Source organism: Vombatus ursinus, unplaced genomic scaffold (genome assembly GCF_900497805.2).
Source record: "Vombatus ursinus unplaced genomic scaffold, bare-nosed wombat genome assembly UNPS02010284.1, whole genome shotgun sequence".
Lineage (NCBI taxonomy): Eukaryota > Metazoa > Chordata > Mammalia > Diprotodontia > Vombatidae > Vombatus > Vombatus ursinus.
In genome coordinates, this window is record NW_020950062.1 from 14319245 (window position 1) to 14343433 (window position 24189).

Sequence of the window (24189 nt, forward strand, 5' to 3'; positions counted from 1 at the left end):
ACAGGAGAATATTTTACACAGTAACAGCAACATTGTGCAATGATCAACTATGAATAACTTAACTCTTCTCAGACATACAATGATCCAAGACAATTCCAAATAATTTTGTTTTCATTTTGTTTTCTATTTAACTATGCTTATTCTCTCAATTTCTTTTTCTTGTCATATTAATCTTGCTAGAATTTCTCAAATTATGTTAAGTAATTCTAGATAATGCTGATAATTGATATCCTTGTGTTGACCTTGCTTTTGAAAAGGCCTGTAACATTTTGCCTTTACATATAATTCTTTTTTTGAGTTTTATATAGATACAACTTATATTAGAAAAGGTTAATTTATTCTTATGCATTTTAGAATTTTTAACAGAAATGTGTAGGGTATGTTATCAAAAGCTTTTTTCTTCACATATTGATATAATCACATGATGTTAATTATTTTTGTTGTATTTATATTTGTCATAATATCAAACCTAACCTGTATTCCTAGCAAACTCCACCTGATCATAGTATATAATGCTATAATTAGCCTCTCTGCTAATATTTAATACAATAAGTTTGTATCTGTGTTCACTTGAGATATTGGTCTGTAGCTTTTCCTTTCTTTTTGGTTGCTTTTTCTTGCTCCCAGCATCAAGTTTCAAGACTACATTTTTATCATAGAAGGAATTTGATAGGGTCTTTTCTGTTCCTATTTTTAATAGTTTATGGAATAATAAAATTATTTAATTTTAAAAAAATTTTTAATAGGTTTCTCTTTTAAATTCATCTGATTTTTTTAACCTTTGGGAACTTTTTTAAGGCTAGTTCAATCGATTTTGTTTTGAAATTGAATTGTTTACTATTTCTTTTCCTAATGCATTTTACAATTATATGTGTGTGTATATATATATATATACATACACATATATATACAAATACATACATACATATATATATATAAATTTAAGTTGCTCTAGCTAGATCAGTTCTCAGAAAATAGAATGAATATGTTATTAGAATCATACACTAAATTTCACATGGAGTAGAACCTGAGAGCTCACATTCTACTGACATAGCCTTTGAAAACACAGTGTGACTTCCATGTCACTATGAGGTAGTTAGTTGAGAGTGGGGTGAGAAGAGGGCAGAGAAAGCATCTATATAGTACCTACTATGTACCAGGCACTGTGCTAAGTGCATTTTGCAAATATTATCTCATTTGATCCTCACAATAATCCTACAAAGTAGATACTATTAGCCCCAGGCCCAGCACTCTATACAGTGTGCCACCAGAACACTAGGCTTAGTTAGGAAGACCTGAATTCAAATCTAACCTTAGAAACTTATTAGTTATGTGATCTGGGGAAGTAACTTAACCTCTATTTGTCTCAATTTCCTCAACTGTAAAATAGGGATAACAATAGCACCTGCCTCACAAGTTGTCAGGAGGATCAAATGAGATAACATTTATAAAATGCTTAGTTAGTACAGTACTTGGAATATAGTAGGATCTATATAAATGCTATTATTATTATTAATATTTTATATCAGAGAAGGATTTTATGAGGTTAGGCTCTATTGTATTATAAAATAATTTCATTCTTTGCTTCATTATTCCTTCCATCAACCTTTTTATATCTCTAGAAACTCTAATTTTCTTGTGACTTTCCCTTTAACTTCAAAATATTTTATAAACCACCTTTTGCAATTGTCCCAATCTCACTTCCAGGCCTAAAGCTATATTATCTATATTTTTCTTCTGAAAAAACGTTTGTAGTATCCTTTTAGCCTACAGTATGTCTTCTTTGTATTTTAAGGTCTTTTTTGTTTACTCATTCGTTCAAGGTTCTCTGCTGATTTTATGCATAGGATTAATGTCCATTCTTTTCTTTACTCTTTGTCTTTATTTGATGCATATCTTGGGTTTTTTTTTTGTTAATAAGTTAAATTGCACTTACATATAACCACTTTCTCAGGTATCTGATGAGATTATCCCTTATTTGTTGAATTCTTAATAAGCATTAACTTTCTAGAACAAAGGGTTAAAAGGCTTCTATAGTCAAGGTGTCTTTCATGGATATGCTGAAATTATAGAAGATATGAGTATTGAAAATAATTTTTTTGGCTGAGCAGTGTCATCAAATAAAACATAAATCAAGAAGAAATGTGCTCATTTAAGTTGAACTCCATTATTATGAAAAGTGCCTTGTATGGTAACCAGACACACAGAAAAAAAAAAGAAATTCCTATAAATAATGTTTTCCCAATTCACTTATTCACACACGACATTATAGTAATTCCATCAATATGAGAAATACTACAAAGCCCATCAGTGAAATCAATATTAATTAAAAAGGGAATGGTTTAACCATCCACATGAGAAAAATAAATCTACTCACACACATATTGCCCAGGCCATGATGTGCATCTGAATAACCATTCAGTTAAATTGTGTTTGTTTTTATTCAAATACTTTCTAAAACAGTATAGAATAAATACATTGAAAAGTATTACCAACACTGATTTATGAAGCAAGTACTTTTGAACAAAAATAAGAAGCGGCCTAGAAGGTATCATATAGGACAGGACATATTATTATTGATATGAGGATTGTAGAAAATAGCTAATAAACATAGGCATGGGGACCTGTGAACATTCATTAGTATAGGAAATTTCTTGGTGAGGAAACTCATTCTACCAATTCAGGTAAGTATATTTTCAACTTATAGTTAGAAAGATTGCTGAGAGCACAGACAGTTTAAGTGACTTGCCAGAGTCACAAAGATAGTATTTGTCAGTTAGGACTTAAACACAGGTCTCCCAGGTTTCAAGGCTAGCTGTCTGATGCAACCTTGCTTCTCAATAAATGCACATTTCTCAGAATATGATATACACCTAGAGAGACACAGAATTAAATGTATGTATAAGTACAAATACATGCATGAACATCATGTGTATAGATATATACACATACACATCTTTGTATAACCATGTGCATATATGTATGCAAATGATATATCTTATATGTAACAACGTACTAACACGGTAGTACAATATAGTATATAATTATAATATATACATAATTACATATAACAATATATTATATATATCTGGGCAATGTATGTTTGTATACAATTTTATATCATATTTTATGACAATCATATATCAAAATGAATATATGTACATATGTGTGTGTGTGTATGTGTCTCCTTTTGGACATTTCTCATTTTTAGCCAGTTGCTATTACATAAATCATCATTGGTAGTGATTTACATACTATTTATTCCTTGATTTTCTAGTATTTGCAGCCATATGACATAACTGAAAGTATATTAGTGTTAAACAGATCATCTCCTCTAGAAAATAATGATAATGATGATGAAAATATATAATAACAATATACTTATATAGTATAGTATTAAAAAATTTAAGTAATTTTAATATGCATCATTCAAGTAATCAACACTGTTTAAGCACTTCTGATGTGTCTAGAACTATGCTAAGCAAGAGGGATACAAAGAATGAAAAAATATTCCCTGTATCCTGCACTTAGGGAGCTTACATTCTATGGGGAAAAAAACATATATAAACCAGCATATGCAAAATAAACACAGTTAAATAGGAGTTAGCCTTAGAGGTGAAGTCATTTGTCCTCTGTAGGGACCTAGAAAGGCCTCTTGGAGGAAGTGATGTTTGAGCTAAATCTTAAAGGATGCCAGGGATTCCAAGAGGCAGAAAGGCAGAGGGATAGCAATCTGGGCCTTGGGAATAGCCTATGTAAAGGCATGAAAATGGGAAGTGAAATGCATGAGGAACAGCAAGTAAGTCAGTTTATCTGAATCTTAGAGTATATGATACTGTCGATCACCCTCTTATCCTGGTTATCCTTTCTAGGTTTTCCTGATTTTACTCTCTCTTAGTTCTCCTCCTTCTCTGACCATCCCTAAGTTTCCTTTTCTGGTTCTTCATCCAGGTCATTTCTACTAACTTTGGACCTCCTGCAAGGTTCTACCCTGGGCTCTCTTTTCTTCTCTTTTGGCATTTTAATCAGATTCCATGTGTTCAAATGTCATCTTCTATGTAAATTATTCCCGTATCTATATACCCAGCCCTAATATCTCTCCTGAGTTCCAGACTCACATCACCAACTGCCTCTTGGATATTTTGACATTTTTTTTAAAGTTTTGAGCTCCAAATTCTATCCCTCCCTCCCTTCCTTCCCCTCTTCCCTTCCTGAGACAGTAAGCAATGATACAGGTTATAGATGTGTAATCATGTAAAATATTCCATATTAGTCATTTTGTAGAAGAAGACTTGAATAAAAGAAAAAGAATGAAAGAAAGAAAGTGAAAAATAGCATGCGCCAGCCTATATTCAATCAATATCAGTTCTTCCTCTGGAGACAGATAGTATGCTTCATCTTTAGTCTTTTGGGATTGTCTTGTATCACTGTATTGCTGAGAAGAGCTAAGTCATGCACAGGCCTTCATCGTACAATATTGCTGTTACTGTGTACAACATTCTTCTGTTCTGTTTGCTTCACTTTGCATCAGTTCATGTAAGTCTTTCCAGGTTTGAGAAGTCATTACTTTCTCCTCAAACCATCAAGTTCTGTCTCCTCTTCAGGAAAGAGTCTTTCCTTCCCTTCCACCTTGGTGTGGCATTCTTCCACTTTCCAGCTTCCTGACAAGGGCCATGTTTCTCCTCCTGTATTTCATATTCTTTTTTTCCCATTAAACTATTGCTGTTGAGGGTTAGAGGTTTAGGGGTGTTGGGACCCCAAAATCACAACATATGGCTCCTGCCTGAATGAATTCAACCCGAGCTTTCTTTCAGCTAAAGACAAGGTTTATTAGAACATCCACCATATTGGCCAGACTCTTAAGGAATCTGAACATTACTGAGCTATTGACTAGATTTTAAGAATCTGGGCCCTCTTGGATATCTTGAACAGGATATCCTGTAGACACTTCAAACTCAACGTGTCAAAAAAAAAAAAAACGAAAAAGAAAAAAAATCTTTATCTTCTCCCCAAATCCTCTACTTCAACTGCTATACTTCTATAATAACGTTGGGGCATCATCATATTCCAAGTTACCAAGGTTTATAACTTTGGTATTATTCTCAACTTTTCTCTTGCATACATTCCACATATTCATTTTGATGCTAAGCCCTGCTATTTCTATTGTCATATTTCTCAAATATGTGCTTTTCTCTCTCCATGCACATAGCCACTACTTTAGTAAAGGCTCTTACCCGGAGTATTCCAATAACCTTCTATTTGACCTCCCATCCTCAAGTCTCGCCCCACTAAAGTCCAACCTTCAGTAATGGCCAAAATGATTTTCATAAAGTGCAAGTCTGATCATGCCACTATATTACTCAATAAATGCCAACCTCTCCTTATTATTATCTCTAAGAAAAAATATAAAATTATTGATTTGGCATTTAAAGTCCTTCACAACTTGATTCCTTCCTTTCCAAGTCTTCTTATAATTAAAAAAAATTTCCTCCACACTCTACTAGCCAGTGACACTGGCCTTCTTATTATTCCTAGGACAGGACAGTCCCAATTCTGGCTATTTTCCTTATTTGAAATGTTATCCCTCTTCACCATTGTCTCTTGGTTCCCCTACTTCATTCAAATGAAGAGGTACTAGTACATTTGGTTTCTTCACTGGTTAGACTTCATCTAGAAAGTTGCATTCAATTCTAGGTACTACAATTTAGGAAGGACACTAATAAGATACTAAATATCCAAACAGGGGCAACCATGAGGTGAAGGGTATATACTATATGAGGTACAACTGAAGGAAGTGGGAATGTTTAGCTAAGAAAAAATATGTAGTGAGAAGGAGGATGAGCAAAAGCATGATAGCTATGTTTTAGTGTGTGAAGAATTTTCATGTAGAAAAATGATTGTTAGATTTTGGTCCCAGAGAGAAGAACTAAAAATGACAGGTAGAAGTTGCAAAGAAGTAAATTTAGGGTTGATGTGAGGAAAAACTTCCTCAAATTGTTTTTGTTGTTGTTTGTAGTTGTTTGTTTTTGTTGTTGTTCTCAAGTCATTTCAGTCATGTCAGACTCTCTGTGACCCAATTTGGAGTTTTCTTGGCAAAGATACTGGATTGGCCTTCCATTTCCTTCTCTGCCTCATTTTACAGATGAAGAGGTCAGGGAAACATCATTAAGTGACTTGTCTAAGGTCACAGAGCTAATAAATATCTGAGGTTGGATTTGAACTTATGTCCTCCTGACTCCAGGGCCAGTGCTCTATCTATTGTACCACCTAGCTGTCCAATGAGAACTGATCAAAAGTGTAATAAAGTTCCTTGGGAAGCAGTGGTTTCACCCTTTTTAACAGGCTCCAAGAAATTCCTGGATGACCACTTGAAAGAAATGTTATGTTGGTGATTTTTTTTGGGTACTGATTTGGACTGAAGAATGACTGAAGTACCCACTAATTCTAACTTTTGTGATAAGGTACTTCTTGTAGGAAAAAGTATCAGAGATTTTAAGGAATTATTTAAAGAGAAAGATAGTGAAAAGGGGAAAATAATGCTTACGGGCATAAAAATCTATAAACCTGTGATGAATACATTTAAATATTTTTAACTTGAATTTCATTGGCCTGAGTATCACATTCACTAGTATATACAAATGTACATAAGTATATGATAACTGACATTTTCGTAATGCTTTCATTGTGCACACACACATGTATATACGCTTTCAGAAGTTTCTTTAACACTATTATTCTCTCAATGATGTTGCTATATCACTCTAAATAATGGGATGGCATGAACAATAATCTTTTTATTATTAATATTATTATTGTTATTATTGACAATTAACAAATTTTCATTTGTTCAGTAGCCTTTGGTTCAAATTGAGAAGTAACATATAGTATGTATGACTAGAAAATCAAGTGGTTTTAATTTGGCCCAGCAAGACTAGGTCTATTTTCAAAGATGTTTAGGGAAAAAAGGAAAAGAACCTATATGTTCTAAAATATCTATAGCAGCTCTTTTTGCGGTGGCAAAGACCTGGAAATCCAGGGATGCACATCGGTTGGGGAATGGCTGAACAACTTGTGGTATATGACTGTGATGGAATACTACTGGGCTATAAGAAATAATGAATTCAATGATCTTATGAAAAACATGGAAAGACTTGCATGGAATAATGAAGAGCAAAAAGAGCAAAACCAAGAGAAAATTGTATACGATAACAGCAATATTGTTTTAAGAACAAATTTGAGCAACTAAGTCATTTTCACTATTATAAATAACCAAATTTACTACAAAGGACCTATGAAGAAAGATACCATCTGATCTAGAGAAAGAACTGATAAATAGAAGTATGTATAGGATGATTTTATATATATATATATATATATATGTGTGTGTGTGTGTGTGTGTCAATATATATATATATACACACATACATACATACCCATATATTTGTGTTTAATGGTAGCCATCTCTAGGGATGGGGGTGGGGAGGGAAAAAAAGGTAAAAAAAGAAGGAATAGCATGTTGTGTATAATAGAGTTGCAATTTGATATGCAATCATCTTTTTATTATTCTACTATGTTATAGAAATGCTTGTTATATTTTCTAAATTAAAAATATAATAAATTAAAAAAAAGAAAACCAAGTGGTTTAGTCAGTTAGCAAGGGTGAGAGAAAATGCAAAGATATCTCAAACATTATGTTGTCATTGCCAAAAGATTAAAAGAATCAGAGAAAGTCTTCCCTTAAATCAAACAAATCCTCCATGGATTATGTATGGAGATTACACTGACAAGAATTAGAAGAATGAATAGTTGTGGACTGATAATGATCTGTACTGGCAGTTGTAACACCTACACCAAGAAGATTCTATCTGAGCACTTATTTTCCCTCTCACTTTTAAGGTTATGCTCTCTTAATGAGATAATCAGTTCTCTAGGCAAATAAATTATTTATGACCCAACTTAGATAAATTCTGTCCCTTTCCAAGGTTATCATTCTTTTGAACACTTCTTTGATTTATAAAGCCCAAGCTATTCTCCAACCTATCTCCTTAACTAGAAATTCGTTATCACATTTAATTTTTTCCCTTTTAATATTCTTACATCCATTTGGCAGCAGTGATGAAAATGCTACTTGTGCTTCTTCAGTTTCCTCACCAGATTTTCAGATTCCTTAGAGATACTTTCAGGTTCTTTCTAGTGACTTGTTCTCCCCTCCCACATATATATTAAGAAGTGAATAGTGGTCCCAAAATTTGAAAAGTTTTTGAGACTCCCTATCACAGACCAAATTCACACTCAAGGAATACAAATTACCAAGTGATGATTCATATTAAGTCACCATATTGCTACCTTCATATTTCTCAGTAAGGAATTCAATGACATTTCTTTCTTTTCTTTTTTCCCTCAAGGCCCGAATAGGGTAACATCAATTTCAGTGGCACTTGTGAATTCTCATCATCCTCCCACAGAGCACGAAAACTTCTTTTTCGGAAGTCTAAGATATGCTTTTCTGGAAGAGCCTCATACCTGTTATGTATACAGGGGATCCCAAAAGTCTTCTTAATAGTTTAAAGCTATATTGGCATATCTAGAAGTTTTCACACAGTTGTAAGCGTTAATAGCTTAAAACTATGTTAAGACACCCAGAAGTTCTATATTCTACTCTGCCTGCCTTGTTTCAGTTTTCTATCCTCCAACCTCCTTAGTCTTATGACCTTGGTTTGCATTGTTTTTTATCTGCTCATAATACTGTTCATCTTGGTTTCTTCTTGGGAATCTTATCTTTCATCCTGCTAAACTGGGAAGTAAAAAGGTCTTCCTCTAGGCTCTTTACTATTTCCTCTACAGTAGAAGAGGGACCAATAGGCACTTGGTATTCTTATGCATCTAGAATAGCTGTACTAGGATTACAACTATGACATAATTTCTGTAGATCACTGCATCATTTCATTCACCCTTTTTATCTGTAGAGATTAAGATTTTCTATTTGTGGCTCTTCCAGCTAGGAAATCACTGATTTCCTTCACCCATTCAGTGTGGACTTCATCATCAAATACTCAGAAGGCCCCATTTTCATAAATTACCAACGAGTTCTCCTATACTTATTTTTTATTCTCCTAATCTTCCACGTGGTGAACAATCATAATTAGCAGATCCCTGTTAGTATCTTAATTGCTAGAGTACAGACAGGAACTTCATCCAGGACATATCTTTGAAGAGCACCATAGCACAAACAGCAAGCTCACTTGCCTCCTCCCTTTGTCCTCTTTCCTCCACTGCCTGCTCACTGTGCAGTATGTGATTAATTGCCACAAGACAGTATATGATTAATTGCCAAATGGATTACTGTTCATTTGGTGTCACAGTGTCAGAGGAGTAGTGAAGAGGGAGAAACCACTTAAGACTGGAGTGGTCAGTAAATGCTTGATGAAAGAGATGGTTTTGAAAGAATAGGTGGGATTTAGCTAGTGAAGAGGAGAAGCTTAGGGGGTGGCATGAACATAAGTGTAAAGGTCAGAAGGAGAGAAGTGTTACTGGAATAGTGAACAGACATGACCAAGTGAAGATTGTGAGGTAGCAACTGAACTAAATGTGGCTAGGGGGTGGGGCAGAGTGACCTAAAATCTATAGTTGATAACAACATTCATATGAACAGGATTGCTGGATAACAGATCTAGAGTTGGAAGGAAGTTTAGAGGTCATCTAATTCCAATAGTCTCATTTCAACAATGGGGAAGCTGAGGCACAGGGAGGTTAATGACAGGTTGGTAAAATCACAAGATGGTAAAGGTCAAAGATGGGATTTGAACCTGAGTCCTCTGACATCAGAGTCAGTGCTTTTCACTGTACTATGGAGCAGAATTTAAAAGACAAGGGGTGGCTGCTGAGTGATAGAGGCAAAGGAATGCTTTGACACTGTCAATGAGGAGCAAAGATCAAAATAATTTCCCCACAAGGGCCTCTGTGTTAGGAGCTATGAAAGAAGGAATAGCATATTTTGGAAGTGGTGCCAAGAGATAGGATGCATTTAGGAGAAAGGTATAGTTCAGTGTATCACAAAAGATTGAAGAAATGTGAAAGGAAGACATCTCAAATTAAAAAAAAAAAAGGTGAGGGGAGGATAATTAGGCATTGGCAGGTAAGGGTAGACATATGCAAATATTAGGCGGGGCTCAAGCTTAGCATAATAGTGATGAATCAAAGGTAGCAGAGGAAAGATGTTTCATAGGTAATAAGAGTTAATCAGGGCTCAAGAAAGAGCATTCAATTTAGGATGAAGTCATTTCCAAAAGGGAATGCTCCAACCCTTCCCTCTCCACCTCTGACCACCATCAGTTATTTGACTCCTTTACTTTCTCCTGAAGCAGCATTCTCTCCCAACCAACTATGAATTCCAGGATGCCAGAGGATTGTGAGGCAGATGGTATGAGGACAGCAATATCCAGGTCACATCATGGAGGAAGTAGTATCCCTAAATGTTGGTACCTGGGACAAGGTCTCAGCAAATTTACATCCTGGACTAGACATCCTCCATGATAAGGGCAAATTCTAGTTTATATCCCATGTTTTATATTTTCCCCAATATTGTTAGTAAGAGTGTTGATCAAATTTGTTGCTATTTTATCTATCAGATAACATTATAAAAATTTAAAATATACATTGGAGACAGCTTATCAGAAAAGACTTTCAGACTGACTGGATTTTTTCTCTACTGAATCAGATGTTTTATTAACATCTACAAACAATAAAGAAGTGGTAGAAAAGATATCATCAGAGAAATGTAAGGTCTGAAAGGGCGTAGGGCTGCAAATGCATTGAGAACAAAGTGTAAAAGCTGGGTGCTACCAAGAAATGCTACAAGACTGAAAAGAAAGTCTCTAGAACATTCAGTATATGGCCTTTGGAGTAATTATGGAAGGATATGAGTAAGAGACAAGCAATTCACTAATTCAACAAGCATTGATTAATCATCTTCTGTGTGCAAGGTCTTTTGTGCTAGAAGAAAGAGTGAAAGCATTAATGCTTAGGAAGAAACAAGAAAGTCATTCTTCTATTAGGAGGAAATGTGTGAGATGAGCCTTTAAGGAAGCTAAGAATTCTTTCTTCTTTCTTTTTTCATTTTTTATTAATAGTATTTTATTTTCTCCAATTACATGTAAAGACAGTTTTCAACATTCATTTTTATAAGATTTAGAGTTATAATTTTTTATTTCTTCCTCCCTTCCCTCCTCCTTCCACAAGATGGCAAGCAATCTGATATAGGTTACACATGTGCAATCATGGAAACATTTTTACATTACTCATGTTGTGAAAGGAGGAACAGAATAAAAGGTAAAAGCAAAAAAAGGGAAAATATTATGCTTTGATCTGCATTCAGACTCCATAGTTTTTTCATTGGATGTGGAGGAACCTAAGAATTCTAAGAAGGAGAGGTAATGAAGTAGTGAGTTTTAGCTATATGAGTAGCCTGTGCAAAGATATGGAGATGATGATGTAGTAGACAGTTGGTGACTAGGGTTCAGAAGTCAAAGTAAGGCTAGATATGTAGAAATGGGTATGTAGGTTGTATATTATCTCTGCATGCATAGAGATAGTCATTGTAGTAACTTCCGGGAAATTTTATGAGATCACAAAAATGTGAGAGTTAAAGTCTCTCTCTATTCCTGTCCCCTCACTTTTCTCTTTGAATAACCTTCATTTGTGACATCCTTTAGTGTACGGCAAGCCCTTTAACAGTAGGGATTATTTCATGATATTTTTTTTATACTCATATGACTAGCAAGCAGCATAGTGCCTACTACATACTAGGTGCTCACTACATACTTGTTTGATTGGTTGATCACCTTTCATAAAATTAGCCTGCTGTTTTTGTTGTTGTTGTTCCTTTTATGACGCAAGGAGGAAAAATGGAGCTTACCTTATATTTGTCTCCTTGCAGTATATGCCTTCTACATGCCAATAGACTGATTTAACTTTATTGAATTCTTTGGGTTCTATTGAGTTTGCAATTTAAAAACACTGCTCATTTTTTACTTTCTTAGAAAGAATGACTGAAAACTAGAGATTTTGCAGATGTTCTATCTATTGCCCCTCCCCCAACTCTTTGAGAAGTATGCTCAGTCTTGCAGGATATATTATTTTTGGAAGCAGGCAGTTTTCCTTTTTTTTAATATGACCTTCCAGTCTCAGTTTCTTCACATATAAAATGATGGAAGAACACCTGAATAATAATACCTGAAGTGCCTACTGCTAGGGTTGATGAGAGACTCAAATGTGAGGATGTATACAAAACACTTTGAAAACATTAGAGGGTTATATTAATGTCAGATTATATTACCATTTTTCTATTCAAATTGTTTAACATCTTTATTTTTCTTTTTCTATTTCTTCATTTTTTGCTGGTAACTCATTACAGATTTTCTTATGACTGATCCCATCTCGTTTGGTAAGATCAAATCATTTTGATCAGAATATTCTTCTCTTCTGGTGATTTTTTTTAATACAAAGCATTTATTTATAATATTGGGGCCTCTTCTTTACTCATTTTTTCATACTCTCTATTGATTTTTTCCATGAGGTTCTCCCCATTAAAATTTATTTCCAGTCTTCATTTTTGTCATTGGTATTTAAACAAAAACAAAACAAAAAACTAACGTCTCCCAGAATTTCCCAAATTGGAAAGCCTTTCAGTTCTGGTTCAATAACAGACCGTGTCTCCCACCTGAGTGAGAATCAGACCATTTGAGCTTGGATGAGCTTATCATCAAAGGAGGAAGAGGAATATTTTTGGTCATAGCAATTGGCAAAATGGGCAAAAATACAAAACAACCCTTATCCTTGCTCAGTTACCTTTTTCCTCAGTGAGGGCTGGTAGGTCACAGAAGCAGAACAGATGGTACTGATAAACAAACACAGTTGTATAATTTAAAAGCAGTCATTTAACTTTTAGTACTTTTAATATATTTTCTTTATTTCAAAATGAGTGAGTTGATACACTACTGTAAGAAGGGAACTGCAACCATATGGACAAGAGCCAACAGTTGTTAGATAGAATGAAGAAGTATCAGAATTCTCTGAAAAAAATATGATAATATCCTCTGAACTAAGTCAGTATATACATTGAGACTTGGTAATTTCACTGTGAAAGTGGATGTTGGCGTAGATAGCAAAAGCTATGCTGAAAAACTCAGATTCAGTATCAGGAAATGAAAGACAAACACTTGAAGCCTCACAGGACTGTGAATAATTTATTCAAGATGAGAATTGGAAGGCACAAAATATGGTGACACTTATCAAAATCTGACAAAATTAAATTGATTATGAATTAGACCAGAAACAATTGGAAACAAATATAGCAGTCATTTATTCAGCTGTCTGGGTCTAATTAAATCATTGAATGGTGAGAGCAAAGGCAAGAGTATAGGTTTAGAATAAAGGATAAATAGGAGAAAACACTATATGATGGTGGTAGTCAGCATCTTAAGCTGTTTAAATAAGCAATTTACTCAAAAAAAATAGGGATGGGGGAAATGGACCAAAGTAGAGCATTTGTAGATGAAATTGGAAGGAGAATACAAGTAGATGTGAAATGGAACTGATCTGTTAATGTTTTTATGGTGGCCTGTTTTCATTGACAGTAATAGTAGAACTACCACATTTAAATTTTTCCACATAAGGATGTGAAACTTCTCTCAAGAAGATAAAATTGGGAAGAGCATTTGGACCTGATCAAATCCATATGAAGACATTTATGCTGGAACCTGCATAATTTTAAACAATCATGAAGAATGCCAAAATAATGAAAAAAAAGATTGTTAATGGTTATTATACCCAAATGCCAAAAATATTAAATTTGAGGGGAAGTCTCCAGATCCACAATTACCAGAGGGACCTCTGTTGAGTGACATGATTGACATATGGGGTTAAGTACTTGAATTTCAATATCTCTTCTAGTCCCAGTTCTTGAATAGGACCAAATAACTGGTGACCATACAATCATAGTATGTCACATGTTATTATAATATAATTTATTTCTCTTCTCCATTTTGTCTCCCCTATATCCTTATGATGGTGCATACATCATAATACATCATTAATGTGAAACTGAGTTATTGTATATTCAATTGAGGGGTCACCTTCTTTTTATCCTGAGTGCAGACCAGTCACTTGATCAAGTCTTTCTCACCTCAAGCACTAAACAGTTTTATTCCCTTAGCTGCCATAGTGTTAAATATTTTACTAATAAGAATATGCAACAGAAACACTCTTAGTTTCTCAAGATCCCATCCTATTGCCTTTATACACACCACTCTTGTCAAGTAGGTAGATAATACCTAAAATGTATTGTTATCCCAAATTTTAAAGTAACAGCAAAGAAAGGTTACATCATGTAATCACTACTACTCAGAAAATCAAAGTCAAAGAAATGAAAAATCTCATGAGCTTCTTCCAAGTTCTGATCCTTTTACCCTGACTATAAAACGTTATCCAAATTTTGATAAAAATTACTGATAATAATAATGTAGGTCATATTTTGTTTTAGAAATATATTTAAAATTTTATTTCCCTTTACAGATTTTGAAGGAACTAAATATCTATATCCTTCACAAGTTCCAGATTCCTTCTTGAAAGAAGTAGCATATTAAAAATGAAAATATTGCTGTAAAATTTAAGGGTCTGCTTAATTGTTAAGAATGATGGCTCCGTGAAGTTATCACTTGGATTGTTAAAACTAAGAAAGATTCTGTGGCATATATAGGGTTATCAGATTCCCAGTGGGCATAAATACAAGATTAAAGAGAAAGAATGTCTGTTGCTGCTGATATGAAGGGATTTCAGGGATTTGCCAGTTCAGCCTCACTCTGCCATCCGTCATGGTCTAATAAACATGAAATTGTTGGATATATCCTGTTTTTGCTTCTGTGAAGAATGAGGTGTGTCATGTAGGAGATTAGTCAGTACTGGCCCTCAATAGGCATTTAAATATCTGGACAAAGCACCTGATAAAATCAGGGATACAATGAATTTCCCAAACTAACTGCTAAATCGCTAAAGCGAGAAAAACAAACAAACAAACACAATCTATCAGATGGAACCCAATACAACATCTTAGATTTTGGGAAGTAAGAGTTGTTTATATCAGGGGTTTCACTATTAATGTCACTGGCTTCAGAACAACATGAAGAGACCAGACTGAATATAAGTTAATAATTACATGGTATTATGACTGCATAAAGCTGAAATGTCCCCATTTTGGAACAAAGATCTTGCCACTGACGAGTGTTATTAGAATGGAACATGACAATGCCTCTTAAGTATATAATCTCTTACTATGACATGAGTGTTTATAACAGATGAAAAGCAAATTCACTGAAGTTAATCATGACACTTAACTTTTGTTTGCATGGAATGGAGGTTCATAATCAGGGTGAAACAAAGTGCTATGAATTAATTATTTTATAAAATTGTTAGTTGGTTAGAGACAAAAGGGATGAATGGATGAATGGGTAGAACAGCATTCATTTGTATGTGAAATATTCTGAGACAGACACTAGCATTTCGTCTTTCAAAAAGAAGGGCTTTAAAAAGATCTGCTCAAATTTTAAGTAATAATGTCAAATCTTCTGAGAAAAGTTCTAGCATAGATTTTTCATTTTAGGCCATAAATTACTCAGAAAAATGAGATAAACCATTTAGTGTGTTATACTAAATTGTGCACTAATTTAGGGGAAATGATGGTGTGTATAATATCTAGTTGAGATTGTTTTTGCAAGAGGCCAAAACAATTGGCTGAAGAAGAGAAAATCAAAATAATTATTTTGTATTAAAGTTGATATGCTCATGTTATTTTATTTGAAACACCTTAAATTCAGGTTTTTGACAATCAAAACAGAATATCACTTTGACTTTCTATATATCCAGTATAGTATATCATCTTGTCAGATATTTATCAAACAATTCACCTATAAATTGACAATGATTCACTTCCCCAAAACTCAATTGAGATGTCAGAAATTTGAAGAAGTTGAATTTGCCTAATGGACATGATAATGTTGATTATATATATATATCCCTCTAGATTACCTAACCTTGATCCATGTATTAACTTAGATCAACAGAAAGCTATAAACTTGTATTATCTTCACTTTCCATTGACATACTTTCCCTTATCAAAATTCAATGTTATGCCCTCAACTCTATAAAGTTGATGGAAGAAATAGCAGTCCGTTATTTTTCTCTATCTTTAAAAAAACATAGTTGAAAGCATTGTCCTCTATGTTATACAATATTTCTCAAATGAAAATTAATGTTAAATTCCTCCTAAAATTCAGTGCCAGGTAGAAATTCTTCTCTGTACATGAAGTTCTGTGATTTTTTTCAATGAGACAATGAGATCCAATATGATCCAAATGAGACAATATAATCCAAAGGACTCCATTTTGCCTTAAATGATGAAAGGCCAGAAGCAACACCAGTGCTTAAAAATGTATTGCGGATGTCCAGTTCATCTACTCTTCTGCTCTTTCCAATGTTATTTATTTTTGTTCTGCTCTAATTTTTATTACCCTTATTATACATATTTTAACTTACAATGCTACCAAAAGCCTTATTTGAAGGTGGCATATAAAGTATTCAATTAAACAGTTACACCAACAAACTAGCTTTAAGACAATATGCTCTACAATTTGTAGCAAGATCTAAAGAATTATAGAATTCTAGCTGCAACTCAGTAACTAATTCAATTTAAGTTTTTGCTGATTGAATTATTATTAATTAATCTAATTTCAATCTCTTTCCATTTTTGTTTTCCTATGCTTCTTACAATTGAAAAGGATCCAAGTCCTTACGTTTCTATGAGAGCATTGTTAGACATATATTTTTAGCCTGAGTAAGCCTCCAATTGCCTCTATTTATTCCTCTATTTATTCTCTATTTATTCAATTGTAGTTTTTCCTTCTTAAACTTTGATAATGAAGTCTGTGGCTCTTGGAAGCTTCCCCTTTATGGGTAAACTCATTTCTGGGTAGCTATTTTCTGTGCCCTTGGATTTCTTTGAGAGTAGAAATTATTTCCTTTTTTTTTTTTGCGTGTGTGTGTGTGTGTGTGTGCACGTGTGTGTGTATTTACTCCCCCAGCCTCTAGCCTGGCACATGGTGGACGCTTAACAATTGTTTGCTGACAAACTTATTGATGGACCATGAACAAGTCTCTCAATCTGTCAGTACAACAAGGCAAATCCTTAGGAAAATAAATTATAGGTAAATTTCCAATCTATATTAATTGATGGAATTTTAAAACCAGGTGATAACCACGTCAGTGAAGTCACAGTTTCAAACTTGTATGTCTTTGTGTATGAATATTATTTCAAACAATCTGCTGTTCTCTGCATTGTCTAAATGGACATTAAAGTTTTCTGGTACATATTTTTATGCTATCCTTTTTTCTCTGCAAAAATGCCTCATGGAACCCTAGGGTTCCTTAGAACACAATCTGAAGTACACTGCAATAAGCTACTTAACATTTCATAGCTCCTTTCCTAAACTGAATGTACCATGTTGGGGTTTTTCTCCCCCTCCTTATCTGAATTTTCATTTTTTTTTTATTTTTTGCAGGGAGAGAAAATTTAGTGGCATAGGGGGAGGGTATAAGAAACTGCAAAATTTGTTACATGTAGATTATTTTAAAAAGTATATAATAAATTCAACATGTTAGTTTCACTGCAGTCCTGATTGTCTTTGTGTTGCTCTGAATTTCTAACTGTTCTCTTATATGCATTTAAAAAATGCTTCATTGATGCTGTTTCTTTTCTCACTTTTTTATTTTATTTTATTTTTAGCTCCTTTCTATCCCACAATACTCCCCTCATAAAAATTAGTTAAAGCCTTCCTTTTTTACTAATAAATGTAATAAATCAAAATAGTCTCACGCATTATACAGAAAATAAAATGTATGCCTAATCCTGCATACTTGGTCCACTGCCTCACTGTAAGAAGGTGGGTAGCATGCTTCATCAGTCCTCTGAAATTATACTTGGTCATTGCATTGATTAGAGTTTTTAAGTTTCAAAGTTGTTTTTCTTTTAGAAGACACTTTATTGACTCTTTAGATTCAATAGTCATTGAATACATTCTTCTATTTCTGTTCATTTTACTCTGCATCTTACCTGAGTTTCTAACCAGGCCAAACTGTTTTCTTTTGAATAAGATTTAAAAGCATTTTTAGAGTGCAACATAATATAGAAGGCAGTATTTAAACTTTTATGAGGTAGTTTTCCCAGACACGGACTTTGCTTCACTGTTGCTTTGCTAGGATTTTCTGTGAGATGCATTTATGCTGCCTTATTTCCCCACCCTAAATGTAAAGGAGTGTTAGTTTGTTTTCCATACCCTTGTTCTATGTCCACATTAACTCTCTGAAAATGTGAAAGCATTTATATATCTTCCTTCCCCCATATTGAAACTGGAACATCATTGATTTTTCCCCCCCACAGGTTATTCAATTAAATTAAATCTCTCCCTCTCTTACTTTCCTTTCACAGCAAAATAAGGATTCAACAGGGTAACATTAAACTCAGAAATACAGAGAATTGTTATCAACCCAGAAATTTCTCATAATTTGAAGACATCAAAATTGATCAAAGTTCAAAGTTACATTCCTATAATGATGGCAGTTTTACAAAATTTCCTTTTTTTAAATTATGTATGACAAATCAACTAATAGATGTTGAGTGGATAGAATGATGTCAAGAGCTATAACCAGATTTGAGTGATAATGCTTCATCATCACAATATTAAAGCTTCTTTAAACATTACTTATCATTTTGTCTCTTATAAGGAATGTATCTCATGCCATCCAAAATGTATTATAAGAAAAAAAAATTAGGGGGTTAGTCAAAATACGTCTTGTCTTTTCTAATATATTCCATATCTAAATCCCATTGCTTGCCATTCTTGTAATTAACAGTGATTATGAAAGATTTATTATTCAGAAGCTTCGTGACAATCTGTAGGCCTTCTTTTGTTTTAATTTCTCCTTAAAAAAGGGAAGATCAGGTTATATAGTGATAGTACCTTTCAGTCAGTTAGCAACAAAGACTAACTTCCAACTGTGTGCTGAATTAAGGAGTTGGTACTTTTGGCAACAGGAAGGAAACAGAAGACACTTTTTTTTTCCTTCCCCTTGAGCTTAGAGACTAGCTAGAGAGACAGCATACATACGTGAAAAAGACTTCAAGTATCCTGATGTCATTCTAAAGAATTATTCCAGAGAGATGACAGTACAATTCTGAAATGTAGTTGCTGAAATATAAATTATCTCTTTTTTTGAATTTTTTATTTTTTTAAAATTAATTTATTTATTTTTAGTTTTCAACATTCACTTCCATAAGTTTTTGAGTTTTCAATTTTCTTCCTCCCCAAGACGGCATGCAATCTGATATAGGCTCTACATATACATTCCTATTAAACATATTTTCATATTAGTCACGTTGTAAAGAAGAGTTAGAACCAATAGGAGGAAAATTATCTCTTTTTAGTAAAAAAAAAGAAAAAAGAAAAATAAAAGATAAATCCATAATGCAACTTAAAAATATATATATATATCTAATTAAAGTTGCTTGAAAAACACTTAGAAGGGTTTTTTATCATAGTTGGTATTATGATCTGTAGCCAAACTTTCATAGCGTTAGTGGGGCTACATTTGGGATAGCAGCCAGTTGATTCTATTGTTTAAGTCAGGAGCCATTAAACTATGATCCTCTGATTAAATCTAGACAACTGTTTCTTTGTATGGCTAATGAGCTATGAATTATTTTTACATTTTTTTGCTCACCCTTCATCTAGATGTTTTAATAAGGAAGTAGAAATAGCTCTAGAATTGAAGTTAAAAGAGAACATTTTGAATCCTGACTGATACTTTTGGCCGTATAATCACAGACAGGTCTCTTAAGCTAAGTCTCAGTTTGTTTATCTGTATAGTGAGTATGCTCTGGCTTCATTCACTCAAAGTAGGGCCTGCTACATTTCTCCCTCGTGGATCTAGGGGGTACCTTGAGAGGTTTGTGGGTGTCTCTTCTCTGATGCCATTGGTTTCCTCATTGGTTGTGTTCCTCTTGGTGTTAATCACAAGGAAAAAGTACACCAGGTCCATTTCACCATTTAATATCAACTAGGCTTAAAAAAAAAAACGCTTCAAAGATATAAGTAATAATAAAAAGGGAAAGGAAAAGGAATAAATATTTACATTATGTCTACTATATGTCAGATCCTGTACATATAGAAAAAGGGTGAGCATCAATGTAAAAATCATTCATAGCTCATGGGCCATACAAAAAGAGACAGTTGTTCAGATTTGACCAGAGGACCATAATTTACTGGCCCCTGACTTGGACTATAAAATCAGTTGGCTGCTATCCTAAAGTTAGTCCCACTAAAGCTGTAAAGGTTTGGCTTCATATCAGAATACCAATTATTATAAACTGCCTCTAAAGTTTTTTGGACCTTTTTTCAAGCCAATTCAGTTACATACCTATGTGTGCGCACACAGTACTGGGACTGGAGTCAGGAAGACACACCTTCTTGAGTTCACATATGGCCTCAGACACTTACTAGCTGTGTGACCCTGGGTAAGTCAGTTAACCCTGCTTGACTCAGATTCCTCTTCTGTAAAATAAGCTGGAGGAGGAAATGGCAAACCACTCCTGTATCTTTTCCAAGAAAAACCCAAATGGAGTCACAAAGAATTGAACACAACTGAAACAACTGACCAACAACAAAAAATTTTAAAGTTGCATTATAGGCTTTTCTTTTACTTTTCCTTCTTTTTTTATTCAAAAAAAGATAATTTATATTTCAGGAACTGTATTCCAGAATTGTACTGTAACCTCTGCGGTATTATTCTTGGGATGGCATTAGGATACTTGAAGGCTTTTTCACACGTACATGCTGTCTATCCAGTTAGGCTCTAAAGCTCCGCTTTACAAATATTATCTCATTTGATCCTCACAATAATTTTGCAAAGTTGGTACTATTATTATCTCCATTTTATAGTTAAGGAAACTGAAACAATCAGAGGTTAAGTGATTTGCCCAAAGTCACATAGCTATTTAAGGCTAGATTTGAATGCTGGTGTCCCAGACTCCAGTCCCAATGCTCTATCCACTGCATCACCAGCTGCTTTCATTTCCACCCTAACATCTTCAGGGCACATTTACTCTATCTCACTTCATTCTCTGGGAACAATGGGATTAAAACTTTCTCAGTTTCTGCATAACATTGAATCACCAAATTTATATCCGAATGTGAGATAATGACCAACTGAGACTTTGGCTCAGCTACCACTGGGATATGTCTCAAAGGTCATTACTAGAGGTCTTTGTTGCTCCTTGAGACATTGATACTGGGCTGGCTACAAAATCCCAAATAGCAGAATGCTACTTTCCTGACCCTTTAAAAGTTACTAGGTAGTCTCCAATCCCTTCATCTAAAACAAAGAAGAAGACAATGCAGAAGCAGAAGGTCTGAGGCCTATTTCTGTGGAGGCACATCTTAGCCTCAGAGGGGAGAAGGCACAATGCCATCAGCAAAGAGCCAAACCAAGGATGGTCAGCCAAACAGCAAAATGACTGAGACTATGGTTACTAGTCAGATTGCCTGCAAACATGCCCATTTCTCCTCCATCCTCAAACACTTTCATTTAATCGTTCCACACTCTCTATCATCTTACCTAATTATCACCTTCTGTTCTTTGTGGATTAGCTCTTTGAAAAGTCTGTCTACTATTCTGCCACTGATATGTCCCAGGAGTCCTCAAGTGTAGCCCTTTGACTGAATCCAAACTTCACAGAACAAATCCCCTTAATAAAAGGATTTGTTTTGTTAAACTTGGACTCAGTGAAAAGGCTGCACCTAAGAACCTAGAAGGCCACACATGGCCTCAAGGCTGCAGGTTCCCCACCTCTGTTCCTCCACCCTTGGAGAAAAGTGGAGGAAGATGCTAGAGATTTCTATCATTCCATCCTTTGAGCCATACAACTACAGGCCTCAATGCCACAGCTACCCCCTTCCATCACCATATACTGGTATTAAGGGTCCCCCAAACTTGTCTTCTTGGTTTGTAGTATTTTCCGGACACATTGGATCCAGAGTATTCAGGAGGCCCTGAATGTGTCAAGGATAACCCTCATCCTCCCTCCTCACCCCCAGACTTGACATAATTTGTTCTTTGCACCCCAAGCTGGACTCCCTGTGTGTCCTTTTGAGTCAAAATAGGCACCAGTCAGTCTGCACTAGACTGAGAAACTGCTTGTGCAACTGGGATCCTTGTGGATAAGCAAATCATCCTATCACTGGGGTCTTGCAGTTCCCAAGGGGAAAGAATGCTGCTTTTGCCATCACCTTTCTCCTTCCCTTCAAGAGAGGATTAATCCTTTTTCCTACCCCTACTGCTCTTTTCCTCCTTCCATGCCACTCCCATTTAGGAGGAGATTTCTGTCTCTCCTCTTCCCTTTGTTGCAATTTCATAAATATGCATGCTTTTGTTTGGATTGTGAACTCTTTGCACCTGTTTAGGGGTTCCACATGAATGTTCATTTCTCTTGTAATAAATCCAGCTGTACCACAAAAAAGTCCATCAACCATAGGTGCCTATGCTTTTTCTTCTCTCTCTTCTTACAATCGAGATTCTGACTTCATCATTCCATCAACATTGTTCTTTCCAAATTTACCAGTGACCTCTTAATTGCCAAATCCAATAATCTCTTTTCAGTCTTCATTCTCCTTGACTTCTTTTCACTCTGAAACTGTTTGTCACCCTCTTCTTCTTGATACTCTCTTCTCTCTGTTTTTAGGACACATCCTTTTCCCCTATCCTCCACTCTTCAATTCAGTTACATTGTCCTTCTTGTTGTCCCACAAGCAGGACACTCCATCTTTTGGCTCCAAGCATTTTTTTTGTCTGTCCCCCATGCCTGGAATGTTCTCCCTCCTCATCTTCACCTATTGGCTTCCCTGACTTCTTAGGGAATTTCCAACTAAAATCCCATCTTCTTAGGGAAGTCTTCCCCAACCTATCTGGATTCCAATGCCTTTCCGCTTTTAATTATTTAATCTTTATTCTGTACATAGCTTGTTTGTGCAGGTGTGTCTGTGTGTGTGTTTATGTGTGTGTGTGTGTGTGTGTGTGTGTGTGTATTTTGCTTGTTGTCTCTTCCATTATATTGTGAGCTCCTGGCTGACTGGAGGTGTCTTCTGCATCTTTTTTTTTTAATAGCTTAGCATGGTGCCAGATACTTAATAGGCACTTAATAATTGTATATTGACAGACTGTTTGGCTAATCCTTTTTGAATATTTCCATTGTGAAAGAAAGAGGCTTCTACTTACCATGTGGTTAAATTTACAGGAACTAGTTATGGAATCACTACTCACACTCCAAAGTCTTTCAAAGGTATTTCCATTATACATTATCACAACTCTCTGGGAATCAAGCTTACCAGCCTCTCCCACATGGGGAAATTCCATCAAAGGTCCTCTGTGTGACTTTGGGCAAGCAATTTTCCCTTTCTGTGGATCAGTTTCTTCTTACATAAAATAAAGGAGTTTAATTAAATGACCACTGAAGTACCTCAAAGCACTAAATCTATGATCTTATGAACTTACAACTTGTCTTACATTGCTCACTAGATGGTGAAAGGGAAACTATAAAGTAAACTATTAAGTCTTATAAAACAGTGAGCATTCCTTATTTAGTCTGTGTTCAAGCAAGATAAGAATACAGATATCCATGCTGTGATCTGCATATTTGCATTTGAATATCAAAGTATTATAAGTGTACAGCTATCTCAATTAACAGGGCAGCTACTATTAGTTATGTCACATCACAACCATAGAGACCCACCCTTTTGCAGACAGGAATAATTCAGAGCAAAAGAAATGTCAATATAAGTATAAAGTTATATGCACTTGTGATTAATGTGATAAACAAAACAATGTATTCTCTAAGAAATTATTGGAGATGTTCTAACTTTGATGAGCTGCAATGGCAGAGAAAGTCAGTAGATTTAATTCCCCTTGGACAAGGAGCTGATATTAGGCAAAGATTATGTTTTACTTAACAGAAATCTGAGCCAACACTCTTAATCTCTTTGAAAAGTGAAGTATAAATAAAGATATCCAGGCAAAGAAGTAGATATAGTC